Source organism: Prinia subflava, chromosome 3 (assembly GCF_021018805.1).
Source record: "Prinia subflava isolate CZ2003 ecotype Zambia chromosome 3, Cam_Psub_1.2, whole genome shotgun sequence".
Taxonomy (NCBI): domain Eukaryota; kingdom Metazoa; phylum Chordata; class Aves; order Passeriformes; family Cisticolidae; genus Prinia; species Prinia subflava.
In genome coordinates this window covers 16,919,983-16,946,736 of record NC_086249.1, presented here as the reverse complement: position 1 = coordinate 16,946,736, position 26,754 = coordinate 16,919,983, and the positions used below count along the sequence as shown (strand labels likewise).

The window sequence follows — 26,754 nt, the reverse complement described above, 5'->3', positions numbered from 1 at the left end:
CCTGACCTCCCAGCAGAAGTAGAACCTGGAGTTCCCTCTCAGACAGATTTTGGGTGAGGCTCTAGGATGCTTTTGCTGCTCTTCTTCCTTTATTCTTCCTTTTGAACTTCATGAAGCTGGGCTTGGTGTCACCACACTGTGCAAGAGAGACACCCTCCTTGTTCTGCTCTGTGTCCAACTCTCTGCTAAAGCAATGGGGAGCTCAGTTATGTGTGCCAAAGCCAGGGGAGCTGAGGATGCAATCCAGCTGCGTCCCTTTAGATTCTGCACTCCAGCGTAAGGAAGCTTTCCAGTAAGCACTCACACCCTGGTGATATGGGTGACAAAAGCACACTCCTGCCTAGGTTAACAGGTGATGGTACTGTTAGCTCAAGCAAGGTGCTGCTCTGCCCTCCACACGTGCACACCACAGCTGAAGTCTTTTTCAGAACTCCCTGGGAAGAGTCCTACAGACGAGGCAACAAGGAGCATGTTAATTTTGGCCAGGCAGTGCTGGCTTCAACTCACCCTGGGCTGCTCTGCCCTTGGCTATGTGCCCCAGGGGCTCCCCTTTTGCAGTGCCCTCACTCCCAGGGCACAGAGCACACCCCTCTGGGGCTGACAGTGTTTCTGGGGCTGTTCAGAGCCTCAGGCTCTTTGAAAGAGATCTCTGTGTGCCACACACACATGCATATTCAAACATACACATTCATACAGACATATGTAAATCTCTGTGATCTGTGTCTGGATTTACACACGTGACATTACACCCGGTGTTTCTGGGAGATGAGCTGTGTAGCAAGTTTCTGAGCCAGTTTAGGCCCTTTTGGGGTCTTTTTCAGAATATGCAGGATTGTTTCCAATCTTCTCATTCCTCCATTTTACTGGCAATGATAGGCATCAGCAGCCATCAAACTCAATCTCTTCTGTGCTGCACACTCTACCACAGCCCTGCTAGACTGGAGCCAGTCTCATGCATTATCATATTACAGCATCAGCTGTATCCAGCCACGTTCAGATTTTTGTGGCTTGCGTGGCTTGTGCAGGGCCCACAGGTCTGTGTGCTGTCATCCTTCATCCACACACTGCTCTGCAGGTCCTAGCTCCCTTTCTTCAAGTGCTGTGGACTCCCAGCTCTGCAAACAGTTTCAGGACACTATTCACCCCGGCGTAGCCATGTTTTGGGGGGGGGATGCACTGTGTTGCTTGGCACAGCCAGGGTTAGTTCTGGCTCTCCAGCAGTCCTTGTTTTCAGTTCCAGCCATGGGCTGGTCTCCTGTAAGGGAGCTGGCTACGCTCCTCTTTTCCTTTCTCCTCCCCTAAAACTACCAAACCTATCAAGCCCATCAGAGCCAGCCAGTGTAAGATATAGGACTGTTTCTCGAGGTCTTTTTATTTGCTCACACTTTGTGCAGGCACTGAGTGAAACAGTCTTTGACCTTCCTCTGCTGCTTCCCATGGCCCCAGAGCTCCTCTGGAGCTTTAAGATCTCCAGCCTTCTGCTCTGTTTTCTTGATATGTCTGGCCATCAGAGATTACTCAATTATTCAGTTATTAATTTGCAGGACAGAGGCCTGCCTGTGGTCAATAAGGAGGCACCTTCATGTTTATTTCATACAAACTCTGCCCCTTCTCTGTCCCACGAAATCCTTTCCAGCACCTCTAACTGATGGGAACTTTTCCAAACAAAAGCCTGTAAGCACAGAAGTGCCAGTTCCCAGCTCCTTGCAATAGCAGGACTATATCTGCCAGATGAAATCCTGGGCAACCAAGTCACATTCCCACAATTCTTCCCTACCTGACCAGAACAAAGATTTTTTTCCTGGCTTCAGTTTGGACCCTGGTTTACCCTTGAATTCATGAACAAGAGAGATCCATGAGAGGCTGCCCAGCTCAAGCTGTACATATCCCAGCCCATGTCTCTATCTGTGGCCAGGGAGTCAGCCAGAACTGCCCTGATTTTACAGGAATATGCACCAATGGGAAGCAGTTAAGCAACTGGCCTGCAGACAGAGACAAAATCTAGGCCAACAGCATGCCTTCCTCAGACCATGCAGACAGTAGGCACACCTGTGATGGAGAAGAAACTTCAGAGAGTGATCTTCACACCTGGACAGCACCTCAAGAGAAAAGGGAAACTGGAGCTCAGCACCTGCTTCTGCTACAGGTGCCACAAGGACACTGGCAGTCTCATGACCCTGTGACTTGTCCCCTCTCCCTCACACCACAGCCCCCTGGGGCCCTGCGAGTGGGAGCCACTGGATCAGGACTGTGTTTTTCAGCAGACAGGGGAAGGCACCCTTTTGCCCAGTGTGGATGGGTGGCAAGGGCAGGGACAGCTCCCCTCAGCTAGCTCCTGCACAGGGAGCTCCTGGCTGGCTCTTGTTCCAGGGGTTATCTGATGGCAACACAAGGTCACCAGCCAGCACCCAAGCGTCACTCCACAGCCTGGCTTCCTTGCTTGTGTTCCCTGCCAAGACCAGCCCCCGGCAGGGACTGGCTGTGGCCTCTCTCCCAACCCCAGAGGAAACTTAGTGGAAGACCCTGATCCAGGGTCTGCCCAAGATCCTAAAGAGCAAGGGGCACTGTCCCACTCATCTGGGTGGACAAGGCACAGCTGAGGCACACCAGTGGCGGTTTCAGTGGTTAACATTGTTTGTTTCTCTGAGAGCTGTGCTGGCAAAAACATTTGATCTCTCTAGCAATAAATACACAGCTGTTTCCTCCAAAACAGGAGGTAAATGGGAGGGAGAGGAGTGAAAGTGTCTGTGTGCATTTGTGGTGCTTGTGCCACAGAGAAAAAGGGAGAGGAAATGAGGCTTAGTGCAAAATACAGGAAGTGGAAGAAAAACAGCACAAAGCAAACGTTGCATCCATTGAACGGGGACTTGAATCGGTATCCTGGCTGCTGTTTGACTAACTTATGGTATCACTAAATCCCATTCTCCTCACAGGGAAAGAAACCCTGCAACTGTGCATTGTCAGTGTGACGGAAGAAGCAGTGGCAGCTGATGCTGGTTGGGTCAGGATTACTCTGGGGCTCACAGACCAGCCTTTGTTCCCAGCGCCGTGACAAAGGGCTCCCTTCTTTCCCTCACCTCCTGCAAGCTGTTCATTGGCATCTTGGAACAGTGCATGTTCTAAGGCTATATCAGCTATGGCTGACATGCCTTGGCCAGCTCCCACCAGGACCTGGGCCACCCCTGCCCCACAGGAGGTGTCCCTGTCGTGCAGGGTGCAGCCAAAGGCTCATTTCCTTATCACCTGGTGGAGCTGCGTGCTCCCAAGGGTCTGTCGACACTAAACGTGACCACAAGGCCGAGCCAGCAGGTCCACAGGATACCAGGAACACACAGACTGCTCCTGTCGCTTTCTTGATCACCTCTGTGGTTACCCTCAGCACCCCTAGGCTTGTCCCTTGGGCACTCTGCACGCCCATCTTCCTTGGCAGGTGAGCACTGGGGAAAGGGAGCTGGTGTTGGTGAGTCTTAGCTGCCATTCATCAGGGTGACCTCCTTCTCTCTTCACATGGAAGAAGAGACTTTAGAAGGCTTGGCCAGTGCCTGAAAAGGGACAAGTTCTGGCTATTGGTGTAACCCCAACCTGTGGTGCATGCTTTTTCTAGAAGAGGTAGCCTCCCAGCCAATGATTTTTGGCAAGTGGCTGTGCCCAACATCTGGCAGAAGGGAGGATGCAAGGCATTGTGCTGGGTGGCAGAGCTCTCTCAGACAAGGACCTCAGCTGGAAAACACACTTCCCACATTCAGCCACCCTCTGACTGGTGGGCTCTCTGCCACCCCACTGCCAGGGGGTGAAGGTCTCCAGTCCCAGCACATGCCTGTTGCAAAGGGAGAGCATGCAGAGTGGTGCAATACCTGAAGACCTGAGATGTGATCTGGCACTTGCAAGACCATTTGATGTGATCCCAGCATTCCCCATCTGTACACTCTGAACAGTTTCAGTCTGAGCTAATAGAGCGACAGGATTATTCCAGTCACATTTCTAGTGCTCTTTAACTTGTCAGCATAAGGATTTCACCCTCATTATCTTTCCCATGTCCTTGGTACAGAGGGTTGAACCTGCACAGAGACACACAATAGGACCCATGCCCCGATGCACACAGGTCCTGACATAAGAAAGACACATTTAGAGGCAGACACACAGACATCCTCTTGCAAAGTGGTTCTGTGATCTTGCATGGACAAGCAGAATAGTACATGGAAATAATGACACAGGCAGACATCTTCTAGTGCTCCACAAGAAATCTGAAGTATCACTGTCCCCTAAGGAAACCTGGAAAAAGCAGTATAGTGCATTAGTTTAGAAGCTGATGTTTCAGCGTCTCCCTTTCAGAAAACAGGGAAATAATTTTCAACTGGGAGCATCAAATAGCAGCATATGGAGAAGTCAATATAGGAGCCACTGCTTCAGCTATAGTTTTGGTGCAAGAAAAGGCCTCAGCAGGAACACCACCTGCTGACCACCAAGTCTGCACACAGGTCACACCACTGGAAAAAGCCTGCAGTCAAGAGATTCCAAATATTTTTTTCAGAAGTTGTGTTTCCAGGTCACATTTGTAAAAGCTAGCAAAACCACAAGAAGCAGTTTCTTGAACAAAAGAAGAACATTTCTGAGTGGAAGCTAAACAGGTGGAGTTGACCACATCAGTCACGACAAGGGGCTTGTGACCAATATTCTTCTCCATCCTTATCCTTATTCTTCCTGGGAGCTTATTTTTCCCCTTAGGGCTTTGTCTGATGCCAGGCAACAGAACTCTGTCATGAGGCCTCCACAGGCAGTGCAGAAACACAGCTCAGACTCTCCTCTGGGGTTTGGATCCTGGAGTGTTGTTTCTTGACAGTAGGAATGAGCCAGCTGACTCCATATATAGGTAGTGTAAGTTCAGGAGAAAAATGAAAACGGAAGATAAAAGATGTTCAGAGGTGCAAGATATCCTGCTTAACCCATAGGTGTTTATTTCCCTTACCCCGTGTAATACTGTCTGGAGGAGCTGTGGTAACATTCCCACCTGTATCAGGGATGTGGTGCACAGGGGTGACATGCACCTTTTTGGGAAAGTCAGCACAGGAGCTTCTTCAGTATGCTAACAGGAGCCACCTGTGTATTCAAATCCCAGGAGCAACGAGACCAGGGACTGCACTTCATAGATCATGTGAAGCTGGGCTAAAAACCATGACCTTGAATCCGTGGTGTTTGAAGAGGAGGTAGGGATTGACCTGCAGCAGGAATTATGAGTTGCCTACAGCTTGGTTTAGCTTACATTTCCCACAACAGAGCAGAGGGAGGGGCTTAAGCTTGTTTGAGTTTGTTTGAGGGAGAGAGAGAGCGAGCTTGTCTCCAGAACTGTTTTTTATGGCATATGTCTGAAAATAGTTTACATGTGGCTAGAAGGAAGCTTCTTTGTTATTATGGTTCAAATGACCTCTTAGTATCTAGCCTCTATTTTAAGCAGGTGATGCATATATGTTCTCATGCCAGTACTCTTCAGCCTTTTAGCTGAAATAGCAGTTCCCTTTCATTGGGATTTACCCATCTCATGTATTAATAGGCAGCAATCATATGCCCTCTTAACATTCCTTTTGCTAGGCTAAAAAAAGCAAAGACCGTCTCGACTTCTACCATCACCTCTCTTTTTGTCCAGATCACCCTAGTGCCATTCTTCCCACTTGTTAGAAATTTCTCTCTTGTTTTCCAACTCTTTTGGAAGGTATTTTCCCTTTCTCCGTACCAGCGATGCTTCTTTGTTTTGTCTCTTCAGCTTACATTTACATTTTTTATCCAAGGTCATCAGTGAAGATATGAAATTAGCTGGTGCCAAAAGCAGTCCCTAAGGAATTTCATTAGCAATTGCCCATAACTTTACATTTCAGGATGTCTTCATTAAGCAATTTGTTACCCTTTTTTGAGTTCAACTGTGTATCCCTGCACTCTCCTGCTTTCACAACTTCCCAAACACCCTCCGTGAAACCCAGATATCTTTCATATACCACATAATCAGTGTTTTAAAAATTATTTATTGTCCTACCCAAATATAAAAATAATAAAAAATACTCTACCTTGCATACAGCCACATCAAATTTTGTCTCGTTGTCTGTGCAGTTCTATGTCTTTAATTATTCCTATTTTGTTCTAGGATAAAAAGAAAAGCTGTTCTAAGCTCTTGGCCCTGTAAGTAACTACCTCCCTTTTTTTGTTCCTTAATTAAATTTAGGTAAAACCGTCTGGTCCCCATCCAACCTCCATTTGCACAGGTTGATTGTATATCAGTGCTATTGGATTTACCACCTGATCTGTCTCCAGGATCTTTCTGATCTGAACGAATCTTGCAAATTTTGCCTTGACCTTTGATGAGATTGTTTGTGTTTCCAGAAACTTTTAACCACCAACTTGTAATCCCCTTCTTCTGCACCATCTTTCCAGCAAAATGAAGCAAAACTTGTGGTTTCTGAAGCATGCCTTGATCTTATCTGCACTGCACAGAGGTCTGATGCCTTGCCTGGTTTTTTTACCTCTACAAAGAACTTCATTCAACAACTCTGCAGGTATATCTTGCCTGGATTTCTGCTGACTGACGTGTCTTTTTCTCTAAACTTTGTGACCTCTTCAACGTAGATTTCTTTGTTGACCACTCCCATTTTTCACTGAGGAATTTTTTTCCCGTCAGCCACATTTTCTATACAGTCTCCTCCTGCTCTTTATTTGGGAAAGAAAGTTAGCTATTGCCATAGTGAGCATTCCACATACAAATACTTAAGAATTTTAACTCAAATTGCTTTACCACTTCAGTTTTATAACTTCTCTGACCGTTAATGTTTGGAGGCTGAAAATTCTTAGCTGTGGCCCCACAATATTTACTGTTCCATTTAATTGAAACCGAATCAGCCTGTGCACAGTCAAGGTTAAAAGTTATCTTCTGTCACATTGTTCTGCAATGTCTCACTGGCTGTCAAGACCAGGTCAAACACAACAGCAGCTGTGGTTAGTTTGCTGCCTCTTTAGTGACAGAATGTCAGGCAGTGCGTCCTAGAAATCCAAGGCCAAGACTACGTTAGTAGCAATTTTTTCTCCATGTATGAAGTTAAAACTTGTAGTAATGGCAATCCCTGGTTCTGCATATCATTCTAAAAACATAAGAGACCATCATCAATATCCAGACACAACTTTGGATAACAGCAGCAGAACTACAGCTGTCTTTCCTCGCGGTGATTTTAACCCAGACAAAATCTGTTTTATCTCCTCTGCTCCTGCTTTCACCTTCACACTCAAAAATATCATGCACAGGGAATACTACCACATGCTCCACTGGTCTTTGCTCCTCTGAGCAGCACAAATCTTTCAGTCTCAGAGGTCCAGCCATGCCAGCTGTCCATCCAGCCCCTGAAAGTCCTGGTATACACAGTCTGCATATTGCTCATTAGGTCTTTGTCTCAGCATTCAGGCGATTCCATTGTTTCTCCTAGTTTCCCATATACATTGGTTATATAAGCTTGGATAGAGTATTGGCTTCCTGCTCAAATTAGTATTACACTCCTGCTCTGATATGTTCTTTTAGTTGTCATTGTATCTTAATGTCTATGCTCTTCCTTCAACTAAACATCAAAAGCCTGGATGAAAACCACACAAGTCCCATCTAAAAAGCCCAGACAAAATCCCAAGCCCTCCTTATGTCTTAGTCTGAAGCCTGTCTCAGGTGGCTCGCTCCCAGTGGTCTGTGTTCCTCCACATGCACACTCGAGCTGCCAAGGAGGGCCCTCTTTCTCTGGATGACTTCAAAGAGAAAACACACTGCTGGCAGGAGTTCCCAAAGAATCTGTAATGTCTGGGCCATGGATTTGCCCTTCTTCTCTTAGGACATAGCTCACTGAGGTATGTGAAGTGCCTTTAGTATCTGCAGTCATCCTTCTTCCATTTCAGTGGGAATCTAGCTCCCTCATTTGTCTCAACTTGAAAGGAAGCACTGTATTATTCTCTTTTCCTGACAAACGCCTTTTCAATTCCAGATCCCCTTTGTAACAGGATTTGTCTTAAAGTGTTTCCACCCACATAGACCTATTTTCCCTGGTGCTTCTGCTGGTCTCTATGGCTTCATTTTGTCTCTTCCCCTTGCTCTTTGCAGTGCTTCTTGCAGCCTCTTCTTCTTTCCAGGTTTATGGACCATAAACCTGGAAAGAAGGCAGTTCTGACAGATGACAGTTCTGTCATCTGAACTCAAGACATTCGTATGTCTTCTTTTCATTTTCTTGAGGTTCAGTTTTTCTCTCCTTCTTGTTGCTATTCCAGAAGCTTTTTCTTGAACTCCAATGAAGTGGTTGCAGGGAAGAACTTGCATGTGCCTGATAAACTCTGCTCTGTTTGCTCAGATGGTATGTAGGGATGACCTGAGTGCATTCCTCTCTGCACTGAAAACCTGAAATCTTGAAAAGAGATCTGAGATTTCAGCAGCACAGAAGTTAAAAAAATTTAGATTTGCCCAGATCCCAGCTCTGAAGTGGCCTGCTGATTTAAAGCAGCAAAGCAGGCTGTAGCAGCACAAGGCCAGGACAGACAACAGTCTTTACTTCAAGGCAGCAATCACAAGTTTGAATTAAGAATCTCATTTCTCCAGGAGGCAGGCAGCTACTACTGCTTTCATCATACGGCACAGGGACAGCGGTTAAATAACCTGCTTCTTGCTGTTGACAGAAGCTAGCTCCAGACACCTCTGTTGCCTGTCCCTTGGCACCACGTGGGAGCTGCCAGGGAGGTGGGGAGCTCAGTCAATGCGCCTCCATTGTAGATATCTCAGCCTAACTGTGCTGCTTTAGACAACACAGGTGGAGGCAGAAATGAGGGACATATCTTCAGCACTGTCGTCCAAGTGTTTCAGCCTCCCATCTGAACCGCAGTCCTGCCCACAGCTTGGGTACAGCACTCTTCAGCACAGCAACATTGGGCAGCATTCCTCAGGGGGGAAATGTGTGTTTCCTCCACAAAGTTTCCATCCCAGATAGATGGGATTGTGCTGTCTCAGGTGAGTGACACAATGCTCCCTCTCGCTGGGCCGAGGAGCAGATTGTCACAGCACATCAAAGGGCGTTGTTGTCCCAGGATCATCTCCCCTCGCCTCCCGTTGGCCTTGCTCAAGGTCACGCTGCATGGCAGCAACAGGAATAGAGCTTGTGAATTCCAGCTCCTTATCCCACTTGACGCAGAGCCAGGCTCAGCTGGGAAAAAGCAATATCGGTCCAAGCACAGCAGCGGTGCCCGGGAGTTGTTGTGCAGCTCGGGAGCAGGTCACCATTCGTGCTGAACCCCGCCGTGCACACAATAGGCAGTGAGAGGTGCCAGCTCTGGACGCTGCAGACCTGGGGACACGCTGTGCTGGAGCGCTGGGGCCCCATCCAGCTGCACCAGCCCTCCCTCGCCCGTGGGACCGCGAGTTCCTCCCCGGGAAAGCAGCACCGCCCAGCTGACTGCGCTCCAGCCCTGGCAGGAAAACGCCGATTTTACAGACAATGCCCAGATGGGGCGATTAAACCTGCTCGGCAAAGCACGGTCCCACGGGCGAGCGCTGTGCACACCTCGGAGCGCACCTGCACCCGGGACGCTTTTTGTGCTTCTTTTGCACCACGTTCTGGGTGCTAGGGATGCTTTTTCCTCGAGAGGCGAGGGAGTGGCAGAGTGTTCCCCCCATTACTGATGAAGCAGCCTCAGCTCTGCCCCAGAGGCCTCCTGGAGGAGGATGTGGGGTTGTTTACCCTCCATGAGAGCAATCAAATGTGTTAGCGTGGACCTTGGAGAGCCTGAAGGAGTTGGGCACCCACCACAAGGCAGAAAATGTGCTTGCCTTGACTTCGGTGGAAAATGTCACGCATCACAGGCTACTGCCAGCTAATGAGAAATGAGTCTGGACAATTAATCAATACACAATCTCCTCTGCTAATCATATTGATGGAAGATGAGCTCCATCCCCCAGGAAGGGCAAAGGCCATTGAGCTAAGCCATTTAGCAGCATTTATTTATATCCTTGGCGGTTCAATAATTTGAGTCTTGCCCAATAGCATCAGGCCCCTGAGGCTGGGTAGTATTGTCCAGCTGGAAAAAAACCACAATACAACAGGTATTACTAGGCAGAAAAATAGCCTTTTAATGGAAATGAACACTTTTAAGGGAAAATATATTCATTTTCTCTACATTTCAACCACACATGTATGTACAAAAGAAATTCTGAAATATTCCATTAAAATATTTTCTAGGGGGAATACTTTAAAGGGTTGTCAAGGTCTCAGAACATATATTACTCTCAGTTGCACCAGAATGCCTTTCTGTAGAAGCCTGCCTATTCTATTAAAATAGAATTTGTCTCCACTCATTCATCCTAAAACCATGCCTTTCCTCGGGCAGGCACAACCCATTTTGTAAGAATGCTGGCCCCGTAGGTAAGGTGAGTTCACACTTGTGTAATTAAAGCCTGTGTTGAAACACATACACTCCGAGGGACAAAGATGATGTCATGGCACAGCTGCCTCTGCCACACAGCTGGTTTCCCGGCTTCCTGATACAAATCCTGCTCTTTCTGAGCTGCAGGGAAGCTGGTGGTGAATCTGTCAGTTGGAAGTTGCAGATTGTCCCTGTCTGGTGTGTGGTGCTTAGGCTGTCCCTGCAAAAGCTAACAGAGCCCTTCCGCTGCACTACGTAAACTGTGGAGAAAGGCACCGGTGCTCCCAAAGAAGTTGTTTACTTACACAGTTGCCTGCTGGTACTTATTTACAGAGTACTACTGACAGCCACCAAATCTGCTTGTGTAGCTCTGGAGACAGTTCAAACTCTCTGTTCCCAGACAAGTGATTAATGGTGTATGGAGAGAAGTTGGGACTGAGGATAAAACTGAGCTTTCAAAACAAGAGCCTCTGATCTCAAACTGAACAAACATTTCCCCTCGCCTGTGTCAGCTAGTTTTATTTCCAACAAAAGAGCAGATTGCTTGGGAAACCACAGTCACGCCAATGAATTACTTTCCTACTAGCCAGAGAGAGCTCTCCCAAGCATCCTCAAATCAGGCTGAAGGCAGAACTCCCTCTGCAAGCAGCTAGTGCAAATGAAGCTCAGAGGTGGGTGTCCCAGCTCAGACCTTGTAAGGAAAAAGACAAAACTCTTCAGAGCCCCACTTCCTTATTAACCCTTACTTATAAATAGCCATGGGGCCAACTTGTGCTCAGAAGATGCACCCAGTCCTGCCTGCAGCAGATCCAAACATGAAGGCATCAAGGGAACAGTTAACTCACCCTTTGAAAGGATTACAGAAGCCAGAACAGTATTTTCTCACAGTTTGAAAGCATCTCTGAACAGGAAAGAATTAATGGCATTGGCAAAGAGGTGCTCCCTGCAAACAGGTCTGTGGCAGCAACAAGAGAGCCCTGCGACAGCAGCAGCCCAAGGCACAGTGTCTGGATGGCGTGGTCAGACAAGGCCAGCCCTCCCCAGTGACCCATTCAAAGAACAGTGAAATGAAATGTGCTGGCTGATTGCCAAGGGCTCTGAAAGCCTGTGGGTTTTAGCCTACATGTACAGAACACGTGTACACGTGCAGGCTCATACATGTGCATGCACACACCATTGTTCATGCTCATGCTGGGGAAAGTGCATCCAGCCCGAAGCCGTTGCCTCAGGCTCTGCCAATAACTGATGGGATCCTGCTGAAAAGTGCTCCAAGCACAGGTTAAACTCTGTGTGAGCCTCTTCCAGCTGAGCCCATGGAGAACGCCGCTATTGTGCAGGCCAGAGCCTTCCTGCCCTGCCAGCACACGCAAAGGCTGACGTTTCCTAAGCTGCCTGCCATCGGGAGGACAAAGTCCCGTTGAGTGGGCATTGGCTCTGCCCTCCCTTGCAGATAGCAAGGGATCAGCTGAACCCGAGTTTGGCAGCCTCCCACGGTATGGCACAAGGCTAGCCAAGCATGTGAGGCAGAGCCATTATCAGTGCCCCGTTCCCAACAAAGTGAAGACATGTTCTTTCATCTCAAACTAATATTTGTCCCTGTTCTTTCCAAGTAGAGGAAAAAAGACGAACGCTGTGCCAGATCTCCTGCTGTGATGCATTATCTCCTAATCTCTGGCTTGTATGGTAACAGGGAGGCTGCAGGCATGGGAAAACACTTAAAATCCGAATCTAGGATAACATCCTGAAATCAAGGTGTAAAGTAGAAACAATAAATAAAAGTTCTTTGGGAAGGAGGGAAGACAAAATTACTTAATTCCATGTGTTTTCCCACCACAGTGGCTAAGGAAGCTAAGGATTACAGAGGGAAAGTAAAGAAGACTGGTCCAGTCCCTTTTAGGAGAAGGAAGGTGCTAACTGCCCAGATTCCATATCCTGCTATCTCCTCCCTTGCCTTTATCACCAGAGGCAGGAAAGATAAAGTTCTAGGACTTTTCTCAGCACTTTAGTCCTGATTTAGGCCACAGACAAATCAGCCTCATGAGTTAGCCAAGATACTGAGCACTGAAGGAACTTCTTTCTGCAGAGAGTAATCGTAATTCTGCATGACCTTTGTGTATTTTCTTTATAACTTGAACCTATCCATGAACTAGGTTCATTTGCATTTCTACTTAAAAATAATCCACCTGTAAACAATGTTATAGAGCCAAGCTGAACCTAAGTGATGTGACACGTACTGGAGATACCCTGCTCCTGCTAGGATGCTGAATATTTTACACAGCTGCTCTGGGAAGCTGCTTGCATGTCTATTGGCCATGATGTAGTGGAGATGCTGAGAGTCCACAAAGCACTGAGCTTCAAGGTTCTGGTTCTAGGCAGGCAAAACAGGATGCCTGGTTACAGAGGGGTGCCTGTTCCTCTGCAAAGATTAGACCAAGACTAACAAGCAGGGAGGCAGGGGACAGACACAGCTCAGGGGCTCACTGGGAACTGGTACAGAAAGCCCTGAGGACCACCAGATTGCCCTCATATCTTCAGTCATGTGAGCTCTCAAGAAATCCCAATGGAGAAGGTACTAGAGAGGATTTTGCTCTGTGTGCTTGCAGCTCCCTGAGTCGGCCAATTTTGGAAATAGAGGACTAACATTCATTTAACACATTTTGCAGTTAGCTCTTGTCCAGAGCCAGTTGATGACACATGGCCTCTGAACATGCTCAGAGAGGCAGAGAGGAAAAAGAGGGGAAAGCTGTTGTATGACTCATGCCAGCAGTAAACATACAGAAGTGGAAAGCAGGTGGACTACAAATACCAAGAGATAGGTTTCAAATCGGTCTCAGGTCTTTTGCAGCTGTGTGTCCCCTGAACTGGAGCTATTTCACATGCAGCCAACTCAGAGCACAGGCAGGGAGGTGGGCTTTGCCCCTCTCCCTGTGGAAGGATTTGCCCTTACTTGCTTCAGGAAGGAATGAAAGAGTGCAGTAAAGGAGGCCAGACTTCAGGCCAAAGCTGTGCCTTTTATTCATGTCCAGGCTTTCCCCAATCTTTGCAGATATGGGCCCCTTCATACCACCTCCCTGTGACGCTGTCTGGAGGAGAGGGCGGGGAGCAGAGTGAAGGAGAGCCGGTGAGAAAATGGACCCCACAGCCCTGGAGTGCCAGGTGTCCTTTAGTCACCAGCTTTCCTTTCCCTTAGCCTGCTGAACTTTCTTTGCAGGTTACTACAGACCTCTGACACAGCACCCGCACCCCTGAAGCAAAGGCAGAGTTTGCCTGGGTGATTCTGGAGGTGTGAGCAGGTGCCTTGTGAAAGAGAAACGCCAGGAATGCAGAGATACCAAGCAGCACACAGGGGACAAAGGCCAACACCCCAGCCAAGAGGTTACAGGGCAGGCAGAGGTGTGTGCAGCCCGTGGGGTCACGGGTGAGGGAGGTGACACAGCGCAGCCCTGCTGTGCTGTGTGACACATGACAGAAGGGGGGACAGGCCCTCATCACATGCCTCACATCCAGCTACGGCTGGGCATCAGCAGGCCTGCAAAACACAGCTAGCCAGCCTTGGAGCATTCATGTTTCTTGACTCCTCAGTCTTTTCCAGGGACTCCTTCTGCATCCAGGGGACAAGGGTCACTGCAGTCCTTTCACAGCGTGCCAGTGAAGCAGTAGGGAAAGAGCCAAGGTAAACTCTTGAAGAAAAGCAAGGGGCACCACAAACACAACTGACTGAGCCCAGCAGGGGCAGGAGTGTGCTCTGTGTTGTCCCTTTAAATAACATTAGAGAAGTAGTGTTACAAGCCAGTGCCTGCCTCCCAGGAGGCAGGAGTCCTGGCTGCCACGGCCAGCCCTGCCAGTCCCTTTGCTTTTTGGCTTTCCTAGGCCACATGACCTCTATGTTTCTCTTTCCCTGCTATTACAGTATGTGGTAAAGCGGAGGGACTCCTTCCAAAACCTGTGCCCTCTTTGAGAGGGCAGCAAAGGACCAACTCAGCTTGGCACTGGCCAGCAAAGGCAGGGACAGCAAAATGCCTGCCTCAAATACGCAGGCTGCCTGCAGGAGTGCTTGGAGCACAGATCGTCAGGAATCAGATCCCCAGAGAAACAGCCACTGTTGCCCATCTATTTACTTCCAGCCACAGTGCCCTGCCTCCACAGGGCCACTATGCTGAGTGGTGAAAGGCAGACTCTTGGGTATCTGTGTCTACATGGTACCTGGACACTATAGACACAAGCCAAACATCGAGGATACACCCGAGTCCCATGGCCTGACCTATCCCCTGCCAGTATCTCAGCTCCTACCCCTCAGCCAGGGCCCTCCTGCAGCCGGTGGATCCCCATCTGCTGGGGTCTCAGCCCATGCACCCTTTTTACCACAACACATGCCCCTCAAGAGCCTCCCATGTCTGCCAGGCTGAGCAGCCACAGAGGAGAGACCCTTTCCCCTCTGTGTGAGAGAAAACACTTCAGAAAGGCTTCACAGCAGAGAAACCAGACTAGCTCTCTTTCATCCCTTCCCAGAGCTGAGATGACCAGCTGTTTCAGTTAAGGGGACCCTTCCCTGGATGGCTGGCATCTGGGACTCTCACCTGTAAGTCTTCATTTTCTCCTGTGTGTCAGTCAAACTAATCACAGTGAAACTAATGGCAGATGCTTTTTAAAGTACTGGATGCTATCTCATCAGAGACTGTGTCCTTAATTGTGTTGCTGGTTGACAGCCTGCCAGGTTCTCTGCACCTCGTCCAGGAGTTAATATTTTATCTAGAAGTTCAAGGGAAGCTCAGTGGAAATTGTGCTAGCCTTGAAATGCCAAAGGTAACATGTAAATATTTCCTTCCGGACCCTGAAATGTGGCTAGTAGCAATGTATTTTCTGAAAGGAAATGGCTTCAGACCTAGGCTAACAGCTGGGGAGATTATTCATGGAAATCAGTGCCCTGGGGCTCTGTATCGCTTTCATCTGTCTTTCCAAAGCCCCCCACCTGTATGGAGACCAAATGCATCACTCTTCCAGGGAGGTGAAGTGAGAGCAGCTCTCCAGCAGAGGAAAATGTGCTCATCCTGAAAAGGTTTCTTTGTTCTCATTGCACGGGATCGTTTTTCTACTGTGCAGCAGATTTATGTGAGGAACAGCAGTGGCACAGGGCATAATGACTCCATTTTGTTTAATAATTAACTCACACGGTCTCCGGGTGCCACGCGTTCCCAGCAGATGCTGCAAGGCTGTGCCAGCCAGAGAGCAAAGCAGCAGGTGGGCAATAAGGAAAAACCCACTTCTCCTCCTGCTCGCTCATGACGTGCCCTGAGCAGTTCTGGGGTCTTCTTACCTGAAGTGTGCTGTCCCAACAGCTCTTAGAACTCTGCAGGCTCAGAGGGTTTTACCAAAACAACTGACACTGCAGTGAATGTTTTCAGTGGTGAACATACAGCAACTATTTCAAAGAGCAAAGCCAAATTATGCAGCAAGAGTGAATGGAAGCCAAAATTCATCTCACTCCATTTTCCAGATGCCATCAAGAAGCTCTGTCTTTCAACCCATCACTGCTTGGCTTGCAAATGGCCAGGAAATGCTTTACAGTGAAAAGATACATGCTTCAGGAGAATGTGCTGGAAACTTTACACCAAACTTTTCTCAAATTTATTGCCGGTTCCTCAGAACCAGATCATTTTTGGAGAAAAAATGTTTTCAAAAAACTTATCAGCTTGCAATACTGCTGAGGGAATCCCTTTTCTAGGTATCATAACATTTAGACATTTTCTTCAAGAAAAAAAATTCACTACAGATATACAATACTTAGTTGTTAAAAAACAGAAGGCTAGAAATTGTAAAATAGTTCTAAAAAAGACCGTTTTAAGGTTACTGAAATAAAACATTTCAAAAAGGACTTCCTTTCCCCTAGCAAAATATCAATTATTTGAAAAGGTTAGAGATATTAAATTTTTATCCAAATATGAGATAGACCTCTTTCCACAATATCTCAATCCTTTGGGGAAGGGGAAATCTATTTCTTGCTCAGCTCGGCTTTTAGAAAAGCAGAAAACAATAAAGTAGAATGGAATTTGGCTGAAAAAAAAAATCCTTTCCTTGAGTGAAAACAATCCTAAGGTTATCAGAGACACTTGCAGTCAAGGCTGAGACAGCTGTAGTTTTAGCAGCACTTCCCTTCCTGATCAAACGCTTGAGATGCCATTGAGTCCACATTGCCTGGGACCTGAATTCTGTTCCTATATCTCTGTCTATTTTAAGGCATATCCCATACATGGTCCTTACAGCTCCTCACAGACAGGAATGTGGCTCTTCCTGGAAACCACCTGCTCAGGGAGACAGCTGGGCTTTTACTGGGGGCCGGATCTACGCCGCAGCCCCTCCCAGATGGGTTAAGGTGTCCTCCTCGCAGGGATTCACAACCTCAGCACTTGGGGCAGACCAGCAAATGTGGGAGGCACTTTGGTTTACACAATTACAGCTTATTATCAGCCCTCAGGCACCAGATCATGGTTCAGGTACAACCTGACACCCACACTCTTCCCACCTGCCCAACACGAGTTTCCTTTGCAGGCCTCCTCTGCCCTCTGCACTCATCAGGCCGTGGGTCCTGCTGATAGCTGGTGCCAGGTGACTGCTGCTCCGTGTCCTGTGGAGGCTGCCAGCCAAGCTTTGTCACCCTGCCTCTCCAGTGGTCTGAAATGACCTTCAAGAGATTGGCTGCAAGGTGAAAGTACACTAGCAGGTTGAAGCTGGTCACTCAACATCCAGGGATTAGAGCAAATGAGCAAACAAAGCTGGTTTGATTTGTCTGCAAGACATCCTTGTCTAAAAGTCATACCTGCAAGCCCCAAAGCAGCAGCTAAGAAGAGCCAAGGGCCAAGGTAACCCAAATTCAGAGGACTGGAGGACTTTCAGCTGGGCTGCCTGGGACAAGGATGAGAGATGGTGAGAAGTGGGAGAATATTGTGGCAGACCATGTTAACTGGGTACTAAAGTGTGGATGCCAGTCAGTGCCCTACTTCTCTCCTGCAGTCAGTCCCATGGGAATTCTGTATGATGGCATCATCCTTGGTTCAAAGAGGGAGAGAAAATTCCAAACCACTTCGGTAATGGACAGAAGAGATCCTTAAAAATCCTCCTCCAGCTGAATGTCCTAGTAATGCTCTAGTGGTTCCTGAGAGCCCTCATACAGATTTTATGTGCTGTGACTGCTGAATTGTATCATGTTCTTTTACTACCCTCTGAGTACCTCAAGAACAGGCTGGCTGGGAGGATGCACAACTGCACATTGGCACCCCAAGATCATCAGGTGGTTGCTTAATTCCTTCAGAGGAGGGTTGAGTGATCTGGGAAGAGGAAAGTTTGGAGGATCTCAACAGACCTCAACTCCCTGCTTTTTTGCTTACCAGCACCATATGCCTCCTGCAACGCCAGGTCTGTAAAGGTGGTTACCAACTCAGGGCATAGTGAGGAATTATAGCTAAAGTTCTCCCTCTTCAGTCCTTGAACATGCAAAGGGTGGCTCCACAATTCCTCCCAGGGCCATCCAGCTCAATGATGTGTGACTAACTCTTTCATTGACCAAAGACCAACCACTTCCCACATGTGACCTTACATAACTGTTCATCTATTCTGTTAATGAATGGAGCTTGAGAAAATTTCCATTGCCTAAGGCCCTTGGGGGAAAATGTGCGAGCACCGTCTCCACCTTTTGTGTGCCGATGTGGGATTTTCCTATGGATTAACTGAGTACAGTAGTATTATTTTTTGGTTGCTGTCACTGGTGACTGAAATGGTAAGCTAACTGTTGGGTGCCAAGGGGGTGGGGAAAAAAAAAAAAAAAAAAAAAAAAAAAAAGAGTCTCTGCCTGAGCCAGAGGAAACAGGAGACTCCCCCTGCCAGGAGGAGCAACAGGGACGTCATTGCATCACCAGGGTAGTCACGGACTGCACCTATTCCCAGGCAGAAGCTGCTCTGTTTTCTCAGCCCTGAACAGAGCAAAAACACTTCCCAGCTTCTCCTCACTCCCTGCACAGATCCAGCAGAGCCCACCTGCTGGTATCCTGGGAGCCAGACCCAGCCCTGGGGCTGGGAAAGAGCTCTCTCTGCCCTGCCATGGTCAGGATGGAGCAGTCTGACACTGGGCAGCAGCAGAAAGGGGTGTTATGCTCCTCTTGGGTATACTGGCGTGCCAGAGCTACCCACCCCAGCATTTACAGCAGGTAGGAACTGGAAGGAAGATGGGAATACCCCAGTATTTCTAAAAGCCTCTACCAATGCTTCAGATTTTCCCATTTTTACCACTTCATTGTGGTGCTGCCTAAGATAGAAATAGTTTCTATTGTAAAAGTCCTTCTGCCAGTGGAAAACTGGGTAGGGGAGAGCTCAACCTCTCCCCAAGCCATGTCATACAAAGGTGCTTGCAAGTGCTAGAGACCCACAATTTTCAGAAATAGGATTCATGTTGTTCTCTGAGGATGTACTTTGGAACCAAGGAATATTTTGGATATGCAATGAGGGCTCCCCATGGTGTGGGCTACATATCTCATGGTTTAGGAATGGTGCTGAAGCTAATAAGACAGCTAGGTTGAACAGGACATGACTGGACTACCATGATAAACGGAAGTGGCAGCACTGAAATAATGAAGGATGCTCCTTTTTCAGTTTATGGGGAGAAAATGCAAATGTTGCTCAGGCTTCTGTATTGCCTGGTCCATGCACATTGATAAGTAAATATTTAACTGCGTAAAGAACATTCCCTTCCAGAGACTGAAGCAGCCAAGTTAATCAGTTCCAGACTATATTCAAGTCATGGGTGTCAAGAGGACAATACAAGTTCAAAAACCTTGAGGATGTTCAAAGTCTGCTATTACACCTCAGCAGTTGCCATGTCTTCCCTGGAATGCTAAAAAGGAGATTGTCACCTGCTGAAAAACTCACTCAAAGACATGCTTCATAGCGGGGGGAAGGGCTGAAGATGTGGCAAACAGGAGTTTAAAGATCCTCTTGTTGCATCCAGACGGTGCTTCAGAAACTTGGGAGAGGAGGCTGCTGCAGCAGCTGGACTGGGAAAGCCCTCAGGCAGGTCTGGAGACATTCCCTGCCCTGGCAGCCCATGGGATGTTTACCATCAGGGTTGATGACAGAAGTTGCCACTGGTAGGAGTTCTCAGGCTTTGGAAAGTGCTCAGTTTCTGACAGATCCTCCTCATGCACAGCATATTTCCAGTTGTTCTTTTATCCAAGTACAGTTTGTCCTCATCTGTCTCTCCCTTACAAAGCCAGTCTGTTCCCTTCAGAGAATATGCAGAGAAGGTAGTCAGTACTCATGTCTCTAATAAAAGAAGTTCCTATAGATATGGTATGGTTCATATTTTCGTATACTGTCTGTGGGGCTTGTGCTGCACTCCTGGCGCATTGGAAAGAGCCTTGGCTTTCAGCATAGTTTCTCCCACCGGTACGAGCAGTTGAGGAGCTGGGATCTTGGCTGCTCTTGGCTGCTAATTCACCTCTGACTTCTGCCCCTGCTTTGGAGTTGAGACATCTCTCTGCAGAGAAAAAAACCACTCCAAGAATGTATTTATCTTTAGGTCCATCTGTCCTCTGATGTCTTCCCCACAAAACCCCTTGAGATCCAAGGCACATATTTTCAGTTCCCTGCTCCAGACTCTATTCTCTAGAGCCCATTTTGCTGTAAAGGACCTCATTTAAATTTGGGAGGAGAAAGGAGGGAAGGGATTCGATGTCTTAGTCCATTTGGATGACTGAACATCTCTTAAGTGCTTCAGCCAAAGCACTCAGCATTTACTATTTGGGGTGCTTTATTGTTAACAGTCAAGAGTCAAGTACTTTATCATGAAATTGCACTCTTCGTGTATTATTCAAAGCTCAACTCCTCCTAGAGAAATGAGAAATCAGAATAATGGCAAACTTAATTCTGGCTACAAAATAAAGAAGCAAAAGTCTGTGTTGCTATTTCTCACTTTGGATTTAAATCCTCTGGACTGAACAGCCCTTACCAGGCACTGTGTAAAGTTTTTTCCTAAAATAAGATGACAGGGGTCAGGGGCCCAAGCTAAGCTGATTAGCACAGCTAAAGCTGTATCACATTGCTACAGTGGGGTCATATGATCAATCACTGGGATAAATATTTAGGAAGCTTCCCAAGGGACAGGGAATAGATGGGACTGGCCATAGAAACCAGGCAAAATGGGCAACTGGATTGTAGCTAACAACGGGTCTGATACCATTCACCTGTCATAATACAGATCAAAAAAGTAGGGGTGGCTCTGCGATGGGCATCACCCCTGCCATCAGCTTCCCCTCTGAACTCGTGTCCTGCTCCTCAGGACTCCTCAGGACCCTCAGCACCGTGGCTGACAGGAGGTTTTCCAGGAGGCAGGACAGAGCGCTGTCGCTGCAGCCACAGCCCGCCGCCCTGCCAGGCCCTGCTCAGCTGCAGCGCCCCTTCCCTGCACCAGGGACGGCTCCGTGCCCCTGTGGGACCGTGCTCATCAGCTGAACGGCCTTTCCGTGGGCTTTGGCTCTCCTGGGACCCTCCCTGAAGGGCAGGAGGGCCAGGAAGCTTTAGAGAGGCTCTGACAGCCCCCAGGCCGTGACAGTATGTGAGCAGCATGTGGGGGAGAGTGGGACTCAGCTCGACTCAGCCCCCGGCTCCTCCTCCAGGGCCAGCCTGTCCCCCCTGTCCTGCTGGGCCTCTGCTAGGAGGCTGCTGACGGCCTCAGAGACCTCCGGGCCCCCTCTTTTGACCACGAATGATGGGCGGCATCCTGGCCTGAGCCCAGGCCTTCATAAGCACAGCCAGGGTCTGATTCAGCCATCCACTCGCTGCCCTGAGGCACGCAGAGCCCTGACATGAAGAGTTTCCCGAGCTCCCTGCATAACTCACAGCACCCAAATGGTCACTGGGAGCGCTGAAAGGCAGGAGGGAGAGAGGCACTGCCCCAGGGACCACCCTGGAGCCCTGCTGCAGCCCTCAGGGAGGCTCCATCATCCCACTGAGACCTGGGTACCTAAAAACAGGAGCAAGGCAAGGCACAGGAATTTAGAAGGATAAACATGAAGACAAGGAGGTTGTAGACAATGGAAAGTGAGTACGCAGCCATGCTGGAGAACCTGTATTATTAAACAGGTGTGAATGCCAGCTGCCAGCTGCCCTGGAGGGGATGGAGGGTGTTTGTTTTCCACACATGTAGTGCTTTTACAAAACCTTTCCTCCATCAAACTTTAAAAAAATGAAGCCACCAGAAGTTAACCTTCTCCTCTAACCCCAGTTTTACCAGCTCTCATTTCTTCACTGTTTGCCTTCCCTGCCTTGTTGCAGACCGAGGTTGTTTGCCAGAAAATAAGACAAAGGCTTGTTGCTGCCAGAATCTGCCCTTCCAACAACAAGGAATAGCATTAAGTGAGCAAGTAGGAACACACAGAGCTGTACAGAGAGCAGAAGAGAATGGCTCCTATTATTTTGGTAAGTTGCTGTTGACTTTGAGGCAGGATTCTCAGGGAAAGGTAACAGCTGGTGTTAGACAAATGATACAGCTAGAAAAAACAGAAGAGCTTTTAGACACACAAATCCTTCTGAGCTGAAGCAAAAGACTGTAAACGTCAGCCTAAGCACAGACTGGAAAAGTTTCCTCTAAGAGTCTCTCTCTGGGGAAAAAGGAGGCTTCACAGGGAAAGAACTTGCCTTTCTTCAGAACTTGTCTTTCTCCAGGGAGCAAAATCGACTAGATCCTTGATCCCAGCTCTACTGCATCGAGATGGCACTTCCCCACCTGTAGAAACCATGGCTGTTGCTAAGTCCACCAAACAAAACCTGTTATGCTACTGCAGTAGCACCCCCTGTCCTTGTGAAGCATTGGCAGGTGCTCTGCCCCACTGCATCCCTGCACATGAACAGTTTGCAAGTGCCACTCAGACACAGACTTGTGAAGCTGAGCTGTGATTTATGCTGGCCCCAGAGATTTCAGGTCAGCTTATGCAATTGCTTAATTCAGTCTTTGGTGCAAACATTCGCTGTATTTAAAAAAAAAAAAAAAGCAGTTTGTAGGGAGAAGCACCAGGGCACCAGAGTTGAGCAGAGCTCAGGAACTTTATTAGCACTAGAAGAAGCAGGTGAATTACAGGAGGCACAGCATGAAAATGCTTTTGCTCTGAGACATGATGATGGTCAGTGAAGCAAACTATGCTCTGCCAGGTTGCAAGGTCACGCAGCAGTAGTATATTGACTAATGATGTCAACATGGCCAAAGGACTGGTCCAGGTACAGCAGACAGTTCTGGGATCTGTACATCGCTTGATTTGCACTGCAGCACCACTTGTCCTTGGGTACATGCCTTGGCTTTGGTACAGCACAGTGGGGTTCACTCAAGTATAATCACGTTGCATGTCACAGGAGAAACCCACCAGCCTGTGGGTGGCAAACTCTCTCCCTGGGACTGCTGCTCAGCCACACAATTTTCCTATTGCACAGCATGGACACTTTCTGACTCGCTGTTTCCGACCTGCCTCACCCTCTGCCTTCCCTCTGTCGTGAAACTCTAGAGGCGCTTCTCCAGCAGCAACACTATTTTGTTCAGGAGGGAAAAACGCTGGGCTGATCACCCTGCTATCAGCAAGCAGGTGTCTCGGATAGTAACAGAAGAACCAGCATAAATAATGGAGAGGATAGAGAGAGATAGAGGTGCAATGAAGTGGAGGGAGGGAAGCCAATCAACCTAATGAAATAAGGTACAAGGTTAGTGAAGGGCTATTTATAGACTCCAACTGGTTCAGCATCATGCACTTAGAGGCTGGTTCAAACTGGCTCCTTAACAGCAGTAATAATCATTACCGAAAAGAAAGAGAAAAAAAAAAAAAAGTGAAAGCTTGGAAAATTCACTGCCGGAGGTAAAGCTTTAGAGCTGGGTCTGGCTGGAGTCAGAAGTAACTGCATTACTGAGAGATTGAAAGGTTAATAGGAAACCAGCTGACACTGAAAGGGAACAATTAGAGAGGTTAAGGGGCTTAATATTAGATTAATGGTTGCCTGGAGGAGCAAAAGCAGAGATTTCAGGAAAATGGGAGGATGGTGTGCAGAAAACTCTTTTTTTCACAGATTAAGAGCCCCAGGTCTGCTCCTGCCACTCCCTGGATAAACTGGAAGAAGGTGGCTCTGCCATTCCTTGCCTGTCTTGCTCAGTCTCCTATTTTCATCTTTCTTCCTCTTCTCCTCTATCTATTTGTCTCCTGAAGTCTCTTTGGGTTTGTTCTCCCCAGCGTTAGCACTGTCTGTGTGGGTGGTCTTACCATAGTGTTTCCCTTGTGTTCCTGCTCCGTCCTCCCACTGTCTCCATAATAAAATAACGCTTAGTATTCCCACGGCCCTTCATTCCTCTCCAGTGTGCTGCTCTGCAGAGGCAGGAGTGGTGGGAATGGACACTTCTATCTGCATTGCCTGAAACCAGGACTCAATGTTTCATAACAGAGGGGAAAAAAAAAAAGGGTTGACAAAGATCATATGACATATCTGTCCCCCAGCATATTCCCCACAACTAAATGGCCAATAATGACACTGGTGAGGTCCCTGACTACATAGGATAAGCTGTTCTCCCTTCTCCCACATTACGAGATGAGTAGCAAAGGATTTGGGATGGACTCATTGCATCTGTTCAGTGCAGACTCCCCAGCTGTGACATGTCCTGCCCCATTTCCTGCCCTTGCATGGTCACTGCAGGGACACAGTCGGTCCCCTGACAGTCCCTGTACCTCGGTGCCATGAGAGCCTTGTCACATAGCACCACCAGCTGCTGCTGAGGACCATGAACTCCCTGAACCACCCTGAGGGACTCCTGAGACCCAGGGAGAGATTCTTCCCTCCTGCACCTTCAGTGGCTGCTGCACTCAAGGAGCTTCCCAAATGCATGTGCTCCTCCCATAGGATAGGGAGAACTTTCCCCAAGTGTCTGGCCCTTGATTCTGTGGTCAAACAAGCACAAGCTGACTGGATCCATTTTAATCTTACACTGCTTCCCACAGTACAGCCTCCCCTTTGAAAATCTCCGCTGCAAGATTAGAAAGCAATGCTCTCAGCACTTCCTTCTAGGGCTGTAAAAGCCAGGCTGGCACTCCAACACTTTGCAGGCACCCGACAGAAAAGTTTCCTCATTTGTGATAATGACAGAAAATGTTCCAGCCTAAAGAAGTTATGGTCATTCATGGACTAATAGCCCCAAAGACTTGAAATGCAGTGTTCTGGCTTAATGCAAACCTCTGAAGGTCACCCATGGGGTCCTGAGGAGAAAAGACCAAGGAAGCTCTGGCTGGCATCAGAAGGCAACTCAAGCTGTTTGCTTCTTATATCCATGACAGTGTAGCACTGACTTCTTCTTAGCAGCTGGAACACTGCTAATCAGTAGAAAGATCAGAAAGATAGCTAGAGAAGCATTCACAGGATGTGTTTTTCCTCTAGTCTTTCTTTCAAGCAGCCTCATCTTCTTAAAAGAAATGAATCTGAAGGGACAGGTCCTCCCTGTCACCTTCCCATTCCACATAGGAGTGCTTTGCAGATGTAAAATCTACCTCCCCTGTGAGCCTGGCCAGCCACATCCCTGGAGCTGCATGTCTGCCTCCAAAGACCTGATTTACTCTGAGTACTGCCCTCTGCCAGAGCCTGGGGGTACCCATCACCTGTAGCCTGAAATGCTCCAGAGTTCAAAGCAGATTTCAGCTAAGGATCTTGAAGTGCTGTACAAACAGCCATTAATCCTCAAACCATCCCTGGGAGCTAGGCCTGTAATTATTTAGCTCACCATTTATCTCTGGAACTCTCTGTGCCCGTTCTCCCAGCCTGGGGATGAAGAGAGGTAAAACAATACCTACCATTTCATAACAAACTGCAAATTAAATCGACTGCAGCTCAGCCGTTAAGGGAAATGTTACCCTTTCCATAATCACCTCCTGCAGGCAAGTGCAACAGCTATTCTTTAACAGCTAGGTAAACTTTGACAAAAAAAAAAAAAATTACAAGCTCTGAGTGAGACAGCCAACACAGGGCAAAAGATTTCCAAGAGCAGAAATCAGGAATCCTATCTCTTGGTTTCTTGGTTTATCAACTGAATTGTCTTTGCTCCTCCCTTCACCCCCCTTAAAGATGACTGCCAAAAAAAGAGAAATGCCGCCTATGCCCTTTATGTGACTTTGTAATAGATTAAGGAGCCTGTAGGGTTTCAGTCCAATGGAAAAAGATTAAGCGTTTTTCCACTTGTTTTCTTACTTTAGAAATGCAGGTCTTCCGGAGCCTAGAAGTCTCCAGTCTGTCTAGATCATGACAAAACTAGGACCAAAGAAAGACAAGAGGGCAAGAATGGGGTGGAGAGGAGGAGAGGGGAGAGGAGATGAAGCCAAAGTCACAACGTGCTGTTTGCAAGCAACAACTGCATAAACACAGTAACAAAATGACGCACAAAATATCAGTAAGAAATTATGTGCTATTCAAGAGTTGATTTTCCTGCAGCTCCAGCCAGGGTGTGAGAATCCACAGAGGTCAAACTCTGAGTACCCCGGGAGACCTGCAGAGTAAGAAGAAAGAAAGAAAGAAAAAGAAAGAAAGCCTCATACCTGTTTTGTTTTCCTTCCCAAACAGAAGCCTTAAGTGGCCTGAGATATCAAAGAAGACAGACCCAACATAGAGGAATGAGGAGAACTGGGTAATAAATAAAAAGCAGAGCAATGGCTGTCCTTTCTCTGCCTCCTGTGTTGGCCAGATTCATGCAGAGGAATCCCTGGAGAGGAGATGTTGAAGGGAAGGAGCATGGGGATGGGTGGAGTAAACCAGTAAAACAAAAGGCAATTACAAAGTAAAGCGGAGATGAAGAAAGCGACAGAAGGAACAGGGCTGGAGCAAATGTCAGCACACAGAGGAAATGGTCCCACTTCAGTCCAAAAATCAGAAAGGTCACTCAAATGGTGACAAAGCTGTCCCTTATCTGCCCTCCCCTACCTGTTCCAGGGAGGCAGCAGGATCCCTGCTGTGGTCTAAGCCCAGAAGGCATTAAAGGAAAAATTCAGTCAGTTCCAGCTGTACCTGTTTAAACTACCTCTGTGGCTGGGAGGTTTAATTAGAGCTAGTCTGCAATATTCAGGCTTTGCACTGCTTTAATAGCCTGGGATCAAAAACTGCATGACTAGAGGATGGAGGGAAGGGCAGTGGGGGGCAGAAGGGGGGGACAGGGGGTGTTTAAGCTGTATTGACAGAAGTGCAGTTGAACATATCCTGTCTAGATGTGGCTGAGGAGTACACAGACCACATTTGCACAAGGGCATTTGTTGAAGTCACTGAATACTTCAAGAGCTAAAATCC

At 47.9% G+C, this 26,754-nt stretch overlaps 2 long non-coding RNA genes across 5 annotated transcripts; both read right to left on the bottom strand.

Annotated features, from left to right (window-relative positions):
* Positions 1-4,504: 4,504 nt before the first annotated feature.
* On the bottom strand, positions 4,505-9,869 carry LOC134548881 (uncharacterized). The gene is made up of 2 exons (XR_010079944.1): positions 6,057-9,869; positions 4,505-4,854 (listed from the first exon to the last, which is right to left on the bottom strand). It is a non-coding gene; the product is annotated as an uncharacterized LOC134548881 (long non-coding RNA).
* Positions 9,870-10,102: 233 nt separating this feature from the next.
* On the bottom strand, positions 10,103-26,513 carry LOC134548880 (uncharacterized). 4 transcript variants are annotated; one of them, XR_010079942.1, is made up of 2 exons: positions 26,395-26,513; positions 10,103-19,942 (listed from the first exon to the last, which is right to left on the bottom strand). It is a non-coding gene; the product is annotated as an uncharacterized LOC134548880 (long non-coding RNA). The 4 variants fall into 4 exon arrangements; XR_010079940.1 differs by lacking the exon at positions 26,395-26,513 and adding an exon at positions 26,013-26,379; XR_010079943.1 differs by lacking the exon at positions 26,395-26,513 and adding an exon at positions 23,703-26,001.
* Between the last annotated feature and the right edge of the window lie 241 nt (positions 26,514-26,754).